Raw genomic sequence first — 19,339 nt, 5'->3', positions numbered from 1 at the left:
TGTGGTTCTCAGGTGATAGTTTTCTATCTAGAACCACCCCTAGATCTCTTTCTTTATCAGAATTCTTTAAAGATTTCTCACATAATGTATAGGTTGTGTGGGGTCTATGTTCTCCTGTTCCACATTCCATAACATGGCATTTATTAACATTAAATTCCATTTGCCAAGTGGTGCTCCATATACTTATTTTATCCAGGTTTTCTTGAAGGGCATGACAATCATCTAAATTTCTTATCCTTCCTATTATCTTAGCATCATCAGCAAACATGTTCATGTAATTCTGTATACCAACTGGTAGATCATTTATGTAGACAATAAACATCACTGGTGCAAGAACTGAACCCTGTGGTACTCCACTTGTGACATTTCTCCAGTCCGATACATTGCCTCTGATTACTGCCCTCATTTTTCTATCAGTCAGAAAATTTTTCATCCATGTTAGAAGCTTACCTGTCACCCCTCCAATATTTTCCAGTTTCCAGAACAACCTCTCTATGTGGAACTCTGTCGAATGCCTTTTTTAGGTCCAGATAGATGCAGTCAACCCAACCATCTCTTTCCTGTAATATATCTGTTGCTCGATCATAGAAACTGAGTAAATTCGATACACAGGATCTTCCAAATCGAAAACCATACTGTCTGTCTGAAATTATATCATTTCTCTCCAGGTGTTCTACCCATTTAGTTTTAATTATTTTTTCCAATATTCCAATTCCAATTTTTTCCAATAATGTGTATGTATATTTGTGTTGTTGAATATGACCGAAAGTCATAGTCGTTCTGCCCCTCTCCTTACTGCTATTGTTGTTTCTCGCATCTTTGTATTGCTTGTATGTTTGGGCAATTTTTCTCTTTTTCCTAGTTCTGCATCTCTGCTTTAGTATAAATTTTGTTGTGCCATTATCATATATTTCACAAAACTTGACATACATCTCATTTACTTCATGTCCTAACAGCAAGTGTTTGTCAAATTCCTTAAGGAAATATCTGAGTTCCCCATAATGACCTCTCCACAAGTCAGGTTTTTCAACTGCTTCAAGCTCATTTTCTTCCAGATTATAATGCATTGCATACTTTATTCCCAAAAAGACATGGTCACTTTTACCCAAGTGACAATGTCACTTGGGTAAAAGGAGGGAGGTACTGAAAGGAGGAAAAGGGAGGTACCAAAGGAGGGAGGTACTGAATGATAAATATATCTTTCTCTTTCCTGGTAAATATAATATCCAGCATGGAGGGAACATCCCCTTCCCTCATCCTCGTAGCTTGTTTAACATGTAGAAACATGAATGTTTACAGGGTGAGGTTTACGAAATTATATATATATATATATATATATATATATATATATATATATATATATATATATATATATATATATATATATATATATATATATATATATATATATAATATTTAAAGTTTGTGTGTGTGTAATTTATATAAATAAATAATTAAATATTAATTTTGTTAATATCTTTTCAGGGAAAGCTTGCAAGTACAATTCGTATACAAGAGGGGCAACAAGAGCCAGAGGATGTCTACTAAGAAAATATATAAGTCTTTATCCTCACACTCTTGATATATGGTCTTCTCTGGTCTCTTTATTTCCTCTCCTCACAAATGTCCCTTTTTTTTATTTCTTTTACGTTTCTCTCCTGTTTTTCTTGACTTTTAATCTCTCCTTTCCTCCTCTCTTCTAACACCTCTCGTTTCCTGTCTCTTCTAGCTTCTCTCTTCCTTTACTTTTTATATTTGTGGTATTCATTTATGTCATTTTTATTTTGTATATTTTTCTTGTATCTTTTTCTTATCTTGTGTTTCTCTTCCCCTTCTCTTCAATGATTTCTCATTTCTCTCCTCTCTCTGTTGTTTCTGTTCTGTCTTCTCTCTCCTTGTCTTAATTTTGTTCTGTCTCCTCTTTTGTTGTGTGTGTGTCTTTCTGTCTCTGTCTGTCTGTCTCTCTCTTTCTCTCTCTCTCTCTCTCTCTCTCTCTCTCTCTCTCTCTCTCTCTCTCTCTCTCTCTCTCTCTCTCTCTCTCTCTCTCTCTCTCTCTCTCTCTCTCTCTCTCTCTCTCTCTCTCTCTCTCTCTCTTTCTCTCTCTCTCTCTCTCTCTCTCTCTCTCTCTCTCTCTCTCTCTCTCTCTCTCTCTCTCTCTCTCTCTCTCTCTCTCTCTCTCTCTCTCTCTCTCTCTCTCTCTCTCTCTCTTTCTTTCTCTTTCTTTCTCTTTCTTGCTCTCTCTCTGGCTCTCTTGCTCTCTCTCTCTGGCTCTCTCTCTCTCTCTCTCTTGCTCTCTTGCTCTCTCTGGCTCTCTTGCTCTCTCTCTGGCTCTCTTGCTCTCTCTCTGGCTCTCTTGCTCTCTCTCTGGCTCTCTTGCTCTCTCTCTGGCTCTCTTGCTCTCTCTCTCTCTCTGGCTCTCTTGCTCTCTCTCTCTGGCTCTCTCTCTCTCTCTCTCTGGCTCTCTCTCTGGCTCTGGCTCTCTCTCTCTCTGGCTCTCTCTTTCTCTCTGGCTCTCTCTCTCTCTGGCTCTGGCTCTCTCTCTCTGGCTCTGGCTCTCTCTTTCTGGCTCTGGCTCTCTCTCACTCTCTCTCCCCCTCTCTTTCTCTCTTTCTCTGGCTCTCTCGCTCTCTCTGGCTCTCGCTCTCTCTGGCTCTCGCTCTCTCTGGCTCTCGCTCTCTGGCTCTCTCTCTCTGGCTCTGACTCTCTCTCTAGCTCTGACTCACTCTCTCTCTGGCTCTGGCTCACGCTCTCTCTCTCTGGCTCTCTCTCTCTCTCTCTGGTTCTGGCTCTCTCTCTGGCTCTGGCTCTCTCTCTCTCTCTGGCTCTCTCTCTCTCTGGCTCTCTCTCTCTCTGGCTCTCTCTCTCTCTGGCTCTCTCTCTCTCTGGCTCTATCTTTCTCTCTGGCTCTATCTTTCTCTCTGGCTCTCTCTCTCTCTCTCGGGCTCTGGCTCTCTCTCTCTGGCTCTGGCCTTCTCTCTCTCTCTCTCTCTCTCTCCCCCTCTCTTTCTCTCTTTCTCTGGCTCTCTCGCTCTCTCTGGCTCTCGCTCTCTCTGGATCTCGCTCTCTCTGGCTCTCGCTCTCTGGCTCTCTGGCTCTCTCTCTCTCTCTGGCTCTCTCTGGCTCTCTCTCTCTGGCTCTCTCTGGCTCTGGCTCTCTCTCTCTGGCTCTGACTCTCTCTCTAGCTCTGACTCACTCTCTCTCTGGCTCTCTCTCTCTCTGGCTCTGGCTCTGGCTCTCTCTCTCTCTGGCTCTGGCTCTCTGTCTCTCTCTCTGGCTCTCTCTTTCTCTCTGGCTCTCTCTTTCTCTCTGGCTCTCTCTCTCTCTCTCTGGCTCTGGCTCTCTCTCTCTCTCTCTCTGGCTCTGGCTCACGCTCTCTCTCTGGCTCTGGGTCACGCTCTCTCTCTGGCTCTCGCTCTCTCTCTGGCTCTCATATTTCATTTGATTTAAAAATGTCTGAGATTTTTACTTAATCTAAGTTATATTGCATGGTGCTAATATGAATATTATACATGACTTTTTTCTTTTCTTTCTCTCTCTCTTTCTCCCTTTCTTTCTTTCTCTTTCTTTCCTTCTCTCTCTCTTTTTCTTTCTCTTTCTACATGAATATTATACTTGACTGTTTACATTCACTTGTAGATTTTTATTTTTAGTTAATTAGTCCTAAACTTTTGATTAATAGATTTTTATTATTAGTCATAGAAAAACTATAGTGTTATATGTATACTCGGAAAATTTTACTTGTTTTAGTTTTAAGTAACAATAACTGCTTGTAACGTCAGACTGATCTCAGCATGACATGAATCACAGGCTGCTTGATCACAAAATCTATTGTGTTCACATATTGCATATATAGATTTTTATAGATTTTTAAATTTTTACTTTTATATTCTGTTATAGATATAGTCTATATATTTCGAGCTATTACATATATTTTGTTGTATTACTCATTCTTAATTAAATAAATATAATATTTTAATTCTCTTTTTGTACCCTATTTATTTGTAATTTGCACATACATATATAGGATGTCCATTTCTTTCTCAGATATGTCTTCTTTCTTTCTCTCCCTTTCTATTTCAGATATGAATTAAAAAATTATTATACCCTAATTTACCCTAAACGTTTTAATGTAGGTAATTAAAAGATTATAAAAAAGTTTTTAGAAATGTTAATTATTTACGTTCTAAGGTTGTATATAAAAGTTCTCAAAAAACCTTTTCTAAACGTAATTATAAACGTGCTGAAAACAATGAAATGTCGTTTTTAGGATGTTTTAAAAACATGAAAATGTTTGCTGGGGTGTATATCTACAGTGCACCCCTGGGGGTGGCCTTTGTCTTGTTGGGTGTCCTATCCTCTAATTAATAATAATAATAATAATAATTTTTATATAGGCAAAGGTACATACATAAAGAGATTTTACAAAGTTTGTTGGCTTTATAGATAAGAGCTAGTACATACAATGCCTAAAGCCACTATTACGCAAAGCGTTTCGGGCAGGAAAAAACACTACTGACTAAAGCTTAAAACTAATGGGTAAAAAGAAAAAAATGCGTTGAGTACAAATAAAAATAGAGGTAAAAGAGGGGGGAACATTGTTGAAAAAACAGCACAAATACAATTACAAATTATTACAGAAAATTACATTAAAACAGCGTTGATTTGAAAAACAAAAAAAAAAAAAAAAAAAAAACATACATGGGTTGACAATAGAGAGGTAAGGTAGGTTACAGGGAATTTATTAGGTATAGCTTCGTTTTTAACTTAAACTGGTTGAGAGAGGTACTGTCTTTAACATGGTTGGGAAAGTCATTCCACATTCTGGGCCCCTTGATTTGTAGAGCATTTCTGGTTTGATTAAGTCATACTCTACGAATATCAAAACTGTATTTATTTCTGGTGTGGTGCTCATGGGTTCTGTTACAACCTTCTATGAAGCTTTTGAGATCAGGATTGGCATTACAATTTAGCGTTTTGTATATGTATAGTACACATGAGAGAATGTGCAGTGACTTAATGTCTAACATATTCAGGGATTTGAATAGGGGTACCGAGTGATGTCTGGGGCCAGAATTGGATATTGTCCTAATAGCAGCTTTGTGTTGAGTAATTAGAGGACGTAAGTGATTTTGGGTAGTAGAGCCCCAAGCACAAATACCATAGTTGAGATATGGATAGATAAGGGAGTAATCGAGAGTCACCAGGGCAGGGCGTGGTACATAATATCTGATCTTAGAAAGAATGCTCACAGTTTTTGAAACTTTTTTTGATATGTTTAGAATGTGTCCCTGGAAATTCAGCTTGTGGTCAATGAGAATGCCAAGGAATTTGCCATCTAATTTGTTACAAATTTGGGTATTGTTTATTTTGAGATTTATTTGATTAGAGGATTTATTGCCAAACAGAATATAGAAAGTTTTGTCAATGTTAAGGGTGAGTTTGTTGGCAGTTAGCCACAGATGGACTTTATTTAGCTCAGTATTTACTGTGGCATTTAGAGCAAGGGGATCAGGACTGGAGTAAATGAAGGTTGTGTCGTCAGCAAATAGGATTGGTTTGAGGTGTTTTGAGGCATTTGGAAGGTCATTAATGTAGATGAGAAAGAGGAGAGGGCCAAGTATGCTGCCCAGGGGAACACCAATGTTGATGGGTAGGGTGGGAGAAATTGTATTATTCACAGAAACACATTGGAGCCTGTCAGTAAGGTAGGATTTGAGGTATTGTAGGGAGTGTCCTCTGACACCATAATGATGTAATTTAAGAAGAAGGTTTTGGTGGTTGACAGTATCGAAAGCTTTACGCAGGTCCACAAATAACCCAACAGTTAACTCATTTTTATCAAGAGCTGTATGAATCGAGTTAAGCATACTAATAAGTGCATCGTTAGTGCTTTTTTTGGGCCTGAAGCCATATTGGCAAGGGCTAAGTATATTGAGTTTGGCTAGATATGAGTAAAGCTGCTTATAGATTAGTTTTTCAAAATTTTTTGACAAGTTAGGCAGGATTGATATAGGTCTGTAGTTGTTAACATCTGTGAGATCACCACATTTGTGGACAGGCGTTACTCTCGCTTTTTTAGAATATCTGGAAAGGTTTGGAGTTCAAGTGACTTGTTGAAGAGCAGAGCAATAGCAGGGGCTAAAGATCTGGAGGCTTTTTTGTTGATTAAAGTTGGTATCTCCTCAAGGGCACCAGACTTGGTTTTAAGGGAAAGGATTATCTCATTGACGTCAATGGAATTAATAGGCTTTAGGTACAGAGACTGGGGATAGTTCCCTGTAAGATAGTCCTTAATGTCAGTACTGGAAGATGGAATATCATTAGCAAGGGATGAACCAATGGAAGAGAAGAACCTATTGAACTCAATAGGAGAATCAGAGGCTGAAAGCTGACCATCGTTATTAGACAGGAGAGTCGGTTTGTTATTTAAAGACTTCTTTGATCCCAATATTTGTGAAATTGTTCTCCATGTTTGTTTAATGTTGCTCTTTATTTGGGTAAATTTATCTTCGTAGTATTTAGTTTTGGCTCGTCTAATTATCTTAGATAGCAATAATGAGTAATTCTTTGAGAATTCTTTGGAGACAATCCCTAACCTATACTTTTTCTCAAGGTCATGTTTTTTATTAATAGATTTAAGTATTCCCTTTGTAAGCCAGGGATTGTTAAGCCTTTTGGTTGTGACTTGTTTTGTAAGCATAGGACAGTGGGTATTATAAAGGCTAAGAGTTTTTTGAAGAAAAGATTGCACTGCTAGGTTGATGTCCTCTATGTTACCTAACTCGGACTCCCAGTTGACATTATCAGTAGCCGTTATAAAATTGTCTATAGCAGTTTCATTGTGTAGTCTAAAACGTATCTCTCTTGACTCAAGAGGTGGTTTGCTAATGTTAGTTAAGAGAAATGTGGGGTAATGGTCTGTAGTGCTATCGGTGATTATACCTGAAGTAAGCAGAGAGGTTATATTTGTCCAGATGTGATCTAGAGTCGTGGCAGTGCTATCAGTGATTCTAGTAGGTCTAGTGATTAAGGGTATGAGGAAGCAGGAATTCATACAGTTGAGGAAGCTAACAGCAGTACCCAGCAAACACAGAACGTTTGTGGACGTTTTTAAATGGTTCCACAAAGGTAATACTGTAACTTTTGACATAAATACGTATATCTGATGTTCTTAAAACCAAAGGATATAACTAAAAACATTTATTCTTGAGACACAGTTTTTTAAGATTTATGTAAAAATTTAAAAATAATAGTAAATGCTATGGAATTATAATGTTTTCATGCTTTATATTTAAGAATAAATAATTTTCAGTCAACATTTAGTTTTTTTTGTTTACTTTCTGTAAAGCTATCCAGTTTACGTTCTTATAACTTAAATATAACATTTATATGACGTCAGTATAACGTTATTTACACGACATCATTACGTTATTATGATGTTATATTAACGTATAATTCCTGTGTGAAAACCAGAATATATATTGAACTTTATGTTTTAAACCTTGTAAAGTTATCATAAAACTTGGAATAAGACGGTAAGCATGCTTTACTTATGAAAATATACAAACAAATCAACAAAAACATTTTAACATAAAAAACATGAACATAACATAAATTAACAGCATGCATGGGAGTTAATTGGAACTCTGTAATATTGCATACATGAACCTTAAGGTACAAACCCAGTGTATTTACCCATGCAGTTCTTTTCTAAATCTAAATTTTTCCAATTTTTACACTTTGTTTCGAGTTCTGTCTTGTGTTGCTACTTTTAATACCCCATTAATGTCCCCTTTGTTATGTCCATTCATCCCATTGTGCACCTCTACCATATGTCACTCCTAATTCTTTGCTTTTCTAGAGAATGTAATATAAGCTTTGACAATCTTTCTTCATATGACAGGTTAACAGGTAGAACAAAGATTACCATTTATATATGGATAACTATTATAAGTCGGTTTGAATGAGTGAATTGCTGCTTGAAGATAGGTATATACACGTGTGGTACTATCAGATTGCATCGTGGTGAGCCTAAAACCCTTCAGATCCAAGCAAAGCGTAAAATGCCAGCAGATACAATTGTGAACACATTGATACCAAAATGAAAGACATATGACAAGAATTGAGGTAACCAAAGTGAAAAGAGTGTTGACATTACATTGCACTAGAGTGCTCCCGGGTTACTATCTCTCACTTTCTCTGTTTTGTGTGGATGGTCCGCCGTGCTTTCATCACGTCAGCGGGTGGAGCACGCTGCTGTTTTTGACATTTCATGCATATATTCCGGTTGGAAATTCTATTGCGAACACATTGATACCAAAATGAAAGACCTAGGATGACAATTGAGGTGACCAGAATGAAAAGAGTGTATACATTTTATCGCTCTTGTGCGCTCCCTGGTAACACGCTCTCGCTTTCTCTGTTTGTTGCGGATGGTAAGCCGGGCTTTTGGAGTTTATATGCCTTTAGTGCTGAGGAGAATTCTATTGCGAACACATTGATGCTAAATTGAAAAACCTAGGATGAGAATTGAGGTAACAAAGTTGAAAAGGGTATACACTTTTCAGTATTATCACGCTCTCTAATGTAATGAGAGTTGCCTGAGGGTGGCTCAGCTTTCTTTTTCTGGTACCCTTGGCCTACATTCATCTTGTCGGCGGGTGGAGCGCGCTGCTGTCTTTGACATTATATGCACATAGTTCTGTTGGGAATTCTATTGCGAACGCATTGATACCAAAATGAAAGACATAGGACGAGAATTAAGGTGACAAAGTTGAAAAGAGTATACACTTTTCAGTATTTCCGCACACTACCAGGGAATGTCCAAAAATAAATGGAGAGAGTGGAGGGGTAACTTGCCCAAAACGCGAAAGTGTTTGGGGAGATTAACTTTCGTTCAATACTATTATGCAAGAGGAGCGACACATCTATGGTTCATCCAATAAAATCAGCAGACTTCTAGATGTTACTACTGCTCGGCTTAGACTAGGTTACAAGTATTTCTGGGAATTCTCATTATCTGCTGATGTAGACCTGACCAAATGTTAACTGTCAACAAAATTATTCGCACACCCTCCGTCACTATGTGATAGTGAATTCAGAGACAATTCTATAACCAATGTACCAACGATGTGTCAATATTTCATTCAAAATGATCTGGTATAAGAAATTTTAGCCAAATATTCCCAGTTTGCTAACTGTAAGTAGTAACAAAGCGATTGTAACCTATCCACCGCTGCCCACTGGATGGGGGGCGGTGTGCAGGACAAACATATCAATTGTGACACTAGCTCTCCACATATGTCAGTTGCTTAATTTAGAAACTGTACTTGTGATCGATCTCGAACCCATTGTTGATGTGACGACTTATACTGAATTTTGTAACTAGCTCATCAAGATTGTAACTTGCTTAGCTAAATGAATTGTGGGGTTCAGTCCCTGAGCCCATTATGTGCCTCTGTAACCCTTTCCACTACCGCCCACAAGATGGGTATGGGGTGCATAATAAATGAACTAAACTAACTTTAAGGCATCCTGAAAGAAAGCTTGGAGGGCTTGAAAAATTGCAGAACGAAGCCGTGAGGATAATCCTTGGGTGCCTTCGTACCACAAAGATACTTAATATGAGAAAGGAACTTAATATTCCGAGCGTTGTTTATCGTGTTACTGAAAATAACTGTCAAATTGGTATAAAAATGCTTAGGCTAGCTCATCCTAACCCTTGCACAGAAGCCCTCCAGAATTTCTTTATTGAATGTTGAAAACAACCCTCAAGTTGACTATTTCCGTAACAGCATGCACTCCTGTATGCTAATCCCCACAATCACCAAGCCCACCCGAGTCACTCAAACGTCTGCCACTACCCTGGATCACCTTTGGACTAATATAACAGCTCCCCTTACATCTGGGGTAATTTATGACAGAACAACTGACCACTATCCTACTTTCCTCATAGCAAACATTGACACATCACCACCAGAAACCAAAAAACTTTCATTCAGGCTACATAGTGAATCAGCTTTAGGCAATCTCTCTAATGCACTTCACAATATTAACTGGGAATCTGAATTTAATAATTCACAGGATATAAACTCATCAACTAACCTCTTTCTCTCCAAAACTCTAAGCCTCTACAACACTCACTGTCCCCTCCTTACCAAACAAGTAACTGATAAAAGAAAAAATAACCCGTGGCTCACAAGTGGCATAATTAAATCAATCAACAAAAAACATGAATACGAAAAGAAATTTAGGAGTGGCCTAATTCCAATGGAAGTAGTTAAAAGGTACTCATCAGTGCTTACTAGTGTCATAAGAAAAGCAAAACTTTCATACTATGAGACTAGATTCAAAGAAGCAAAAGGCAACATGAAAAGCACATGGAATACCATCTCTAACATCCTGGGAACTAAACAACACTCCCACAACCAGATAACACTCTAAGGATGGCCTTACACTGTCACCTGACTTAGAAATGGCGAATGAATTTAATAGCTTCTTTTCATCGATTGGTGCTAACCTTGCAAGTAAAATCCCACAGACTCAGACACATATCAACACATATCTCTCAGGCAGCTATCCAAACTCTCTTCTCCTCTCACCAGTCAGCCCGTCAGATGTTGTGTCCATCATACACTCACTAAAAACCAAAGCTGGGAACATCAGTGAAATCCCATCCATTGTATACAAGAGCGCCTCCCATGCCCTTGCACCACCTATAGCTCTGCTGTTCAACAAATCCCATGAGTGTCATACCTTCCCTGATATCCTTAAAAACGCAAGAGTAACGCCAGTTCATAAAGGAGGTAATCCGTCAGACATAAACAACTACAGACCAATATCGAACCTACCCATACTATCAAAAATATTTGAAAAAATTATCTACAAACAGCTCTACTCCTATCTCGTAAAATTCGACATTCTTAGCCCCTGTCAGTTAGGCTTCCGCTCTCAAAAGAGTACCAACGATGCAATTATTAGTCTCCTTGATATAATTTACTCTGCCCTTGACAAAAATTAGTTTAGTCATATCTCAGCAGAGGAAACAAAGATACTAAACGAGTGTCCACCCAGGCAGGGAGGAGCTGTTCGCAAGATGCAACTGTATGATGGCTCCCAGCTTGACTATGTTAACAGATTCAAATACCTTGGTCTTGTATTGTTCTGTTGTATTCAGACTCTGTCGTCAGTATAATGAGAGGCTCCATAAGCCCTCTTGGAGATGTTGCAGGTTATCACTCAGGCTATGGTGCCAATGTCACAATTGTCAAAATGATGTACCTTGCATACATCAGATCTTTAGTGGATTATGTTGCATCTCTGCTTGCATTGATGACTGAAAGAAAGCTTAAAGGGCTTGAAAACTTGCAGAACGAAGCCTTGAAGATAATCCTTGGATGTCCCTAGTACCACAAAGATACTTAACATGAGGAAGGAACTTAATATTAACTTAATAATAGAATATGAGTGCATATTCTACTGCATTACTATTTGTAATGATCCTCATATTGTGCTTCAGTAATCCAATGTATAACCCTGAGATGTTTTCCTAATTGTACTTAGGATTCCTTGTTCATTATTGTGTATTGTTACTATTGTGTATTGTTCTGATCTGCTTTTGTGTCGAAAATTCTTGTATCGTACCTGTAAACAATTTTTTGACAATTTTACTGTAATTATCCTACTTAAAATCATCTGTACTTGTAAAGTAAAGCTGTAATGTACCTGTTAAACACTTTTTATCAATTTTACATTTAATTATTTCTTTAAAACTTTGTTTAAGAATTTGCTCAAAGATTAGTTTAAGGACTTGCCCGAAACGCTATATGCAAGCTAGTGGTTTAACAAGATTATAATTCTAACTTAAGCTCTATATGTTGTCTCTTAACCCCCAATGTACGTTCTTGTATATATATAAATAAATAAACAACGAGGGATCGAGGCATTAATGCGCAGTACGTGCTTCCCTCATCTGTGACGTCACAGCGCCATCTGACGACAGCATAAACACAGGCGGCCATTTTATGTTCCACCAAGATTAAAAAAAAAAATAATTTTGCCCCGAGGGGCGAGTTTATTGGGCAGCGCCCAATGTGTTCGCAATAGAATGTTCTACAAGAACATGTATAAAATAAGTGACACAGAGATTATTGATGTGTGTATTTGTGTGGGTGATTATAAATATGTATGTGTATGTATATATGTATACATATATATATATATATATATGTACATGTATGTATGAGAGTGTGTACATGTATATATAACATCAATAATTTTGTAACTAGCGTCAAAAATTGTTATTTGCTTAGCTAAACAAACTAGAGAGTTCAGTTCCTGAACCCATTATGTGCCTCTGTAATCCTTTACACCACCGCCCACGGGATGGGTATGGGGTGCATAATAAAGAAAGAAATTGAAATAATAAGGGTATGAAATGTATCAATATAAAACATTAATTTTAGTGGCCATCAGGTAAAATCAGGTTATTATTTGTAATGAATTTAAATGAGTTAAACTAAATACGAACTTAATATGTTTTGCTAACGCAAAAATATATTCCCGAGGTATTGTAATTGCAAATAAATATTTAATACAATTATTTGTATCATTTTTTTTATTTTAGATTTCCGTATTGCTTGATAATATATAATAGCGTTTAGATAATGCTAGCGCTGGACATTCTTTAGGCTCGTTGCATGTTGTGGTAGTCGCCGCCATTTTAAAACCGTGTGGAGAGGGACGGCTGCTGGCTTATCCACAAACTCCTGCTGCATCTTCAATAGTTAAGGTAACTGTTTTCTTTTATTTGCTCTTAGACATGTGTAGTATATATATAAGCTTGTGGTGGTAGGCTGGATGGTGTGTTGATGGTGGTGTTGTGTTGATGGCCCTGGCTGGAGGTGTGTTGGTGGTGGTGTTGTGTTGATGGCCCTGGAGGCGTGTTGATGGCCCTGGAGGTGTGTTGATGGCCCTGGAGGTGTGTTGGTGGCCCTGGAGGTGTGTTGATGGCCCTGGAGGTGTGTTGGTGGCCCTGGAGGTGTGTTGGTGGCCCTGGAGGTGTGTTGGTGGCCCTGGCTGGAGGTGTGTTGATGGTGGTGTTGTGTTGATGGCCCTGGAGGTGTGTTGATGGCCCTGGAGGTGTGTTGGTGGCCCTGGAGGTGTGTTGATGGCCCTGGAGGCGTGTTGATGGCCCTGGAGGTGTGTTGATGGCCCTGGAGGTGTGTTGGTGGCCCTGGAGGTGTGTTGATGGCCCTGGAGGTGTGTTGGTGGCCCTGGAGGTGTGTTGGTGGCCCTGGAGGTGTGTTGGTGGCCCTGGAGGTGTGTTGGTGGCCCTGGAGGTGTGTTGGAGGCCCTGGCTGGAGGTGTGTTGATGGTGGTGTTGTGTTGATGGCCCTGGAGGCATGTTGATGGCCCTGGAGGTGTGTTGATGGCCCTGGAGGTGTGTTGGTGGCCCTGGAGGTGTGTTGATGGCGCTGGAGGTGTGTTGGTGGCCCTGGAGGTGTGTTGATGGCCCTGGAGGTGTGTTGGTGGCCCTGGAGGTGTGTTGATGGCCCTGGAGGTGTGTTGGTGGCCCTGGAGGTGTGTTGGTGGCCCTGGAGGTGTGTTGGTGGCCCTGGAGGTGTGTTGGTGGCCCTGGCTGGAGGTGTGTTGATGGTGGTGTTGTGTTGATGGCCCTGGAGGCGTGTTGATGGCTCTGGAGGTGTGTTGGTGGCCCTGGAGGTGTGTTGGTGGCCCTGGAGGTGTGTTGGTGGCCCTGGAGGTGTGTTGGTGGCCCTGGAGGTGTGTTGATGGCCCTGGAGGTGTGTTGGTGGCCCTGGAGGTGTGTTGGTGGCCCTGGAGGTGTGTTGGTGGCCCTGGAGGTGTGTTGATGGCCCTGGAGGTGTGTTGGTGGCCCTGGAGGTGTGTTGGTGGCCCTGGAGGTGTGTTGGTGGCCCTAGCTGGAGGTGTGTTGATGGCCATATATATATATATATATATATATATATATATATATATATATATATATATATATATATATATATATTATTCAGTTGCTTTCAGTTGCATATTGTCCTGGGGACCATTCAGGCTTGTTCGCATTTGTGTTCCTCACGTGTGCCCCAAAGAATGAGGTGATTTGGTAAAATGCTATGCCCAAGATTACTATCCGAGTGCCGGCGGTGGGGTGGTTCAAATAGCTTAGGCTATCACCTCATTATGTCCGGTCGTGATGGTCAAGTGGATTAAGGCGTCTTGTACATACCAGTTGCGTTGCTTCTGGGAGTATGGGTTCGAGTCACTTCTGGGGTGTGAGTTTTCAGTTGCATATTGTCCTGGGGACCATTCAGGCTTGTTCGCATTTGTGTTCCTCACGTGTGCCCCAAAGAATGAGGTGATTTGGTAAAATGCTATGCCCAAGATTACTATCCGAGTGCCGGCGGTGGGGTGGTTTAAATAGCTTAGGCTATCACCTCATTATGTCCGGTCGTGATGGTCAAGTGGATTAAGGCGTCTTGTACATACCAGTTGCGTTGCTTCTGGGAGTATGGGTTCGAGTCACTTCTGGGGTGTGAGTTTTCAGTTGCATATTGTCCTGGGGACCATTCAGGCTTGTTCGCATATATATATTATGAATATCAGAGGTCCCAGGACATTGGACCCAGAACAATTATTGTGCATGTGTAGAATGTATATTTATGTAGTATATTTGGCATATTTAATGGCATTTAGTTAATGCCACTTAGTGGCATGTCTCTGCACCGTTTCCAGTTTGTTGATATGCTTTCTAAGATATGGGCACCATACAACTGCTGCATACTCCAACTTTGGTGTAACAAAAATTGTGAACAATTTCAAAATTTCTGTTGAAGAAATCCTGTTTCCTAGTTCTGCATCTGTTTTGGTATAACACCTCCTTTTTTACTAGGCCTGCAATTATGAATGCCTTTATAACCAGCTAAGTTGTAGAGTTGGGTATAGTCTTTACTTAGCCAAGTTTCTGTTAAAATGAGGGTCCGTCTAATTACCACAAGCTACCACAAGCTACACAAGCTTCACAAAGCTTCCTGGCAATACGTTAGTAATGAATAAATATGATATGTTAGGTTAGGTTGACCTAACTTAACCTAACCGACGCTTGGATCGTCGACTTGATTTGGCGTCACCAGCTCTTTATTTTCGTCTAATTTCTTTATAAAAAGATACTTTTTCAGATTAAAATTATGTTTTTTCGTGTTGTACATTCAGCACCAACATTATAATGAGTAAATATATCATATTTATTCATTACTAACGTATTGCCAGGAAGCTGAGTGGTTAGGTCTCGATAAATTTCCTGGTATAATATTATTGTTTGCTATTCTCCATCTTAGACTAGGCAAGTTGAAGTCATCTAGGAAGATAATATGAGGTATCGAGTTCTCCATTTTGTTTATCTGTTCTGTGAATTCCTCGGCCGTTGCATCTGGCGGTTTGTATATTAGAATAATCACTAAATTTATTTTCTCTATTTTTAATCCCAATACCTCTACCACCTCATTTGTAATGTTAAGGAGCTCCGAGCATACAAGGTCTTCCATAGTATACAGACCCACTCCTCCATGTGACCTAATTTTACTATCACAGTTGTGTACTTTTCGAGACTACATTTCAAATATTCCCTAACATACATGGCTTCTCCCCCCTCTTTGTGTAAAATAGTTTAAATCCATTTATGGGACATTCAGCAAATAGTTCTCTATTTTTTACATTCATCAATGTTTCGGTATGTGCAATAGTATGTATTGTTTCATTGCAGATAACAGCATTTAAATTTTTTTTGTTTCTTAGAATTAGACTCGTACTACCAAGTTGCTGTTGGCAATTGGATAATTTTTTTATGAAGTCATTTGTTATTTTTTCCCCTACTTTAGTAATTTATGCTTTTGATCTCAATTAGTTTTATATCCTAGCTTTTTAATTTTTTCCCCTTATATATTGCCATCTTATCTGTCTGCTTTACATGGCTTAAGCAGAGTCATGTCTGCTTAAGCCTTTGTTATTTTACTAATTTACCTGTTTTAATTATTATTTGTTTTGAAAGTTTAGTTTACCCCATTTTATTTGCTTTTTGCAGTACAATACTTTACTAATAATCTTGTAATAGTAATTGGTAATGTAACACTTGGCCTTTTTCCTTCAGAATGTATGCACACATTATAGAAAGAAGAAGAGAATACCACACAAGATGGCAGCGTATGTCACGGGCTAAAAAGCGACGCCTAAAAGAACAGGTAAACCTCGAAGTCTTTCAGAGGTTGATAGATGGAAAGCGACTGAATACAGGCAACTCCTTCTCTACACCGGTAAGATTGTACTGAAGGGAATCTTACCCAAAGAATTGTATGACCATTTCCTGACTCTTGAGTGTAGCCATTTCTATTCTTGTATCACCTAAATTGATTCAGTTAAATTACAGCCAATATGCACATGATCTTTTCCTGGATTAATATATTTTCTCTAATTTTTTTCTTATGAAATGATAGATACCCATTTCATTATGTATGAGGTCAATTTTTTTTTATTGGAGTTAAAATTAACGTAGATATATGACCGAACCTAACCAACCCTACCTAACCTAACCTAACCTATCTTTATAGGTTAGGTTAGGTTAGGTTAGGTTAGGTAGCCAAAAATGTTAGGTTAGGTTAGGTAGTCGAAAAACAATTAATTCATGAAAACTTGGCTTATTAGGCAAATCGGGCCTTGCATAGTAGGCTGAGAAGTGCGTTCTGGCTACTAGGTACGACATATATATATATATATATATATATATATATATATATATATATATATATATGTCGTACCTAGTAGCCAGAACTCACTTCTCAGCCTACTATTCAAGGCCCGATTTGCCTAATAAGCCAAGTTTTCCTGAATTAATATATTTACTATAATTTTTTTCTTATGAAATGATAAAGCTACCCTTTTCACTATGTATGAGGTCAATTTTTTTTTATTGGAGTTAAAATTAACGTAGATATATGACTGAACCTAACCAACCCTACCTAACCTAACCTAACCTATATATATAGGTAAGGTTAGGTTAGGTAGCCAAAAAAAGCTAGATTAGGTTAGGTTAGGTAGGTTAGGTAGACGAAAAAACATTAATTCATGAAAACTTGGCTTATTAGGCAAATCGGGCCTTGCATAGTAGGCTGAGAAGTGAGTTCTGGCTACTAGGTACGACATATATATATATATATATATATATATATATATATATATATATATATATATATATATATATATATATATATATATAATATATATATATAAATAAATATATATAAATATATATATATATATATATATATATATATATATATATATATATATATATATATATATAAATAAATATATATAAATATATATATAATGTGTCGTACCTAGTAGCCAGAACGCACATCTCAGCCTACTATGCAAGGCCCGATTTGCCTAATAAGCCAAGTTTTCATGAATTAATGTTTTTTCGACTACCTAACCTAACATTTTCAGCTACCTAACCTAACCTATAAAGATAGGTTAGGTAGGGTTGGTTAGGTTCGGTCATATATCTATATTAATTTTAACTCCAATAAAAAAGGAATTGACCTCCTACATAATGAAATGGATAGCTTTGTCATTTCATAAGAAAAAAAATAGAGAAAATATATTAATTCATGAAAACTTGGCTTATTAGGCAAATCAAATCGGGCCTTGCATAGTAGGCTGAAAAGTGCGTTCTGGCTACTAGGTACGACATTATATATATATATATATATATATATATATATATATATATATATATATATATATATATATATATATATATATAGTGTGTGTGTGTGTAATTACCTAAGTGTAGTTACAGGATGAGACAGTCTTCCCAGCACTCTTTGTCATATAACGCTTTGAAACTACTGACAGTCTTGGCCTCCACCACCTTCTCACCTAACTTGTTCCATCCGTCTACCACTCTATTTGCGAAAGTGAATTTTCTTATATTTCTTTAGCATCTGTGTTAAGCTAGTTTCAATCTATGACCCCCTGTTCTTGAAGTTGCAGGTCTCAGGAAATCTTCCCTGTCGATTTTATCAATTCCTGTTACTATTTTGTATGTAGTGATCATATCACCTCTTTCTTTAGTCTATTTAGTTTTTTAGTTTTGGCATATTTAATGCCTCTAACCTCTCCTCGTAGCTCTTGCCCTTCGGTTCTGGGAGCCACTTAGTAGCATGTCTTTGCACCTTTTCCAGTTTGTTGATGTGCTTCTTAAGATATGGGCCAACTTCTGTTGTTGGGCACCACACAACAGCTGCATATTCTAGCTTTGGCGTAACAAAAGTCATGAACAATTTCTTTAGTATATCACCATCCATGTATTTAAACGCAATTCTAAAGTTAGAAAGCGTAGCATAGGCTCCTCGCACAATATTCTTTATGTGGTCCTCAGGTGATAGTTTTCTATCTAGAACCACCCCTAGATCTCTTTCTTTATCAGAATTCTTTAAAGATTTCTCACATAATGTATAGGTTGTGTGGGGTCTATGTTCTCCTGTTCCACATTCCATAACATGGCATTCATTAACATTAAATTCCATTTGCCAAGTGGTGCTCCATATACTTATTTTATCCAGGTTTTCTTGAAGGGCATGACAATCATCTAAATTTCTTATCCTTCCTATTATCTTAGCATCATCAGCAAACATGTTCATGTAATTCTGTATACCAACTGGTAGATCATTTATGTAGACAATAAACATCACTGGTGCAAGAACTGAACCCTTGTGGTACTCCACTTGTGACATTTCTCCAGTCCGATACATTGCCTCTGATTACTGCCCTCATTTTTCTATCAGTCAGAAAATTTTTCATCCATGTTAGAAGCTTACCTGTCACCCCTCCAATATTTTCCAGTTTCCAGAACAACCTCTCTATGTGGAACTCTGTCGAATGCCTTTTTTAGGTCCAGATAGATGCAGTCAACCCAACCATCTCTTTCCTGTAATATATCTGTTGCTCGATCATAGAAACTGAGTAAATTCGATACACAGGATCTTCCAAATCGAAAACCATACTGTCTGTCTGAAATTATATCATTTCTCTCCAGGTGTTCTACCCATTTAGTTGTAATTATTTTTTCCAATATTCCAATTCCAATTTTTTCCAATAATGTGTGTGTGTGTATGTATATTTGTGTTGTTGAATATGACCGAAAGTCATAGTCTTTCTGCCCCTCTCCTTACTGCTAGTTGTTGTTTCTCGCATCTTTGTATTGCTTGTATGTTTGGGCAATTTTTCCCTTTTTCCTAGTTCTGCATCTCTGCTTTAGTATAAA

The 19,339-nt window shown here is 38.3% G+C and overlaps 1 long non-coding RNA gene across 1 annotated transcript in view; it reads left to right on the top strand.

Annotated features, from left to right (window-relative positions):
• The window catches only part of LOC138371261 (uncharacterized), a 6,750-nt gene extending 4,272 nt beyond the window's left edge, over positions 1-2,478 (top strand). The window contains exon 3 of the long non-coding RNA XR_011230368.1: positions 1,486-2,478. This is a non-coding gene — a long non-coding RNA (uncharacterized lncRNA). The remainder of the gene's footprint in view (positions 1-1,485) is intronic.
• The last annotated feature ends 16,861 nt before the right edge of the window (positions 2,479-19,339 follow it).

Source organism: Procambarus clarkii, chromosome 35 (genome assembly GCF_040958095.1).
Source record: "Procambarus clarkii isolate CNS0578487 chromosome 35, FALCON_Pclarkii_2.0, whole genome shotgun sequence".
NCBI lineage: Eukaryota > Metazoa > Arthropoda > Malacostraca > Decapoda > Cambaridae > Procambarus > Procambarus clarkii.
The sequence above is the reverse complement of the archived record's forward strand: the minus strand, read 5'-3'. Positions and strand labels throughout refer to the sequence as shown.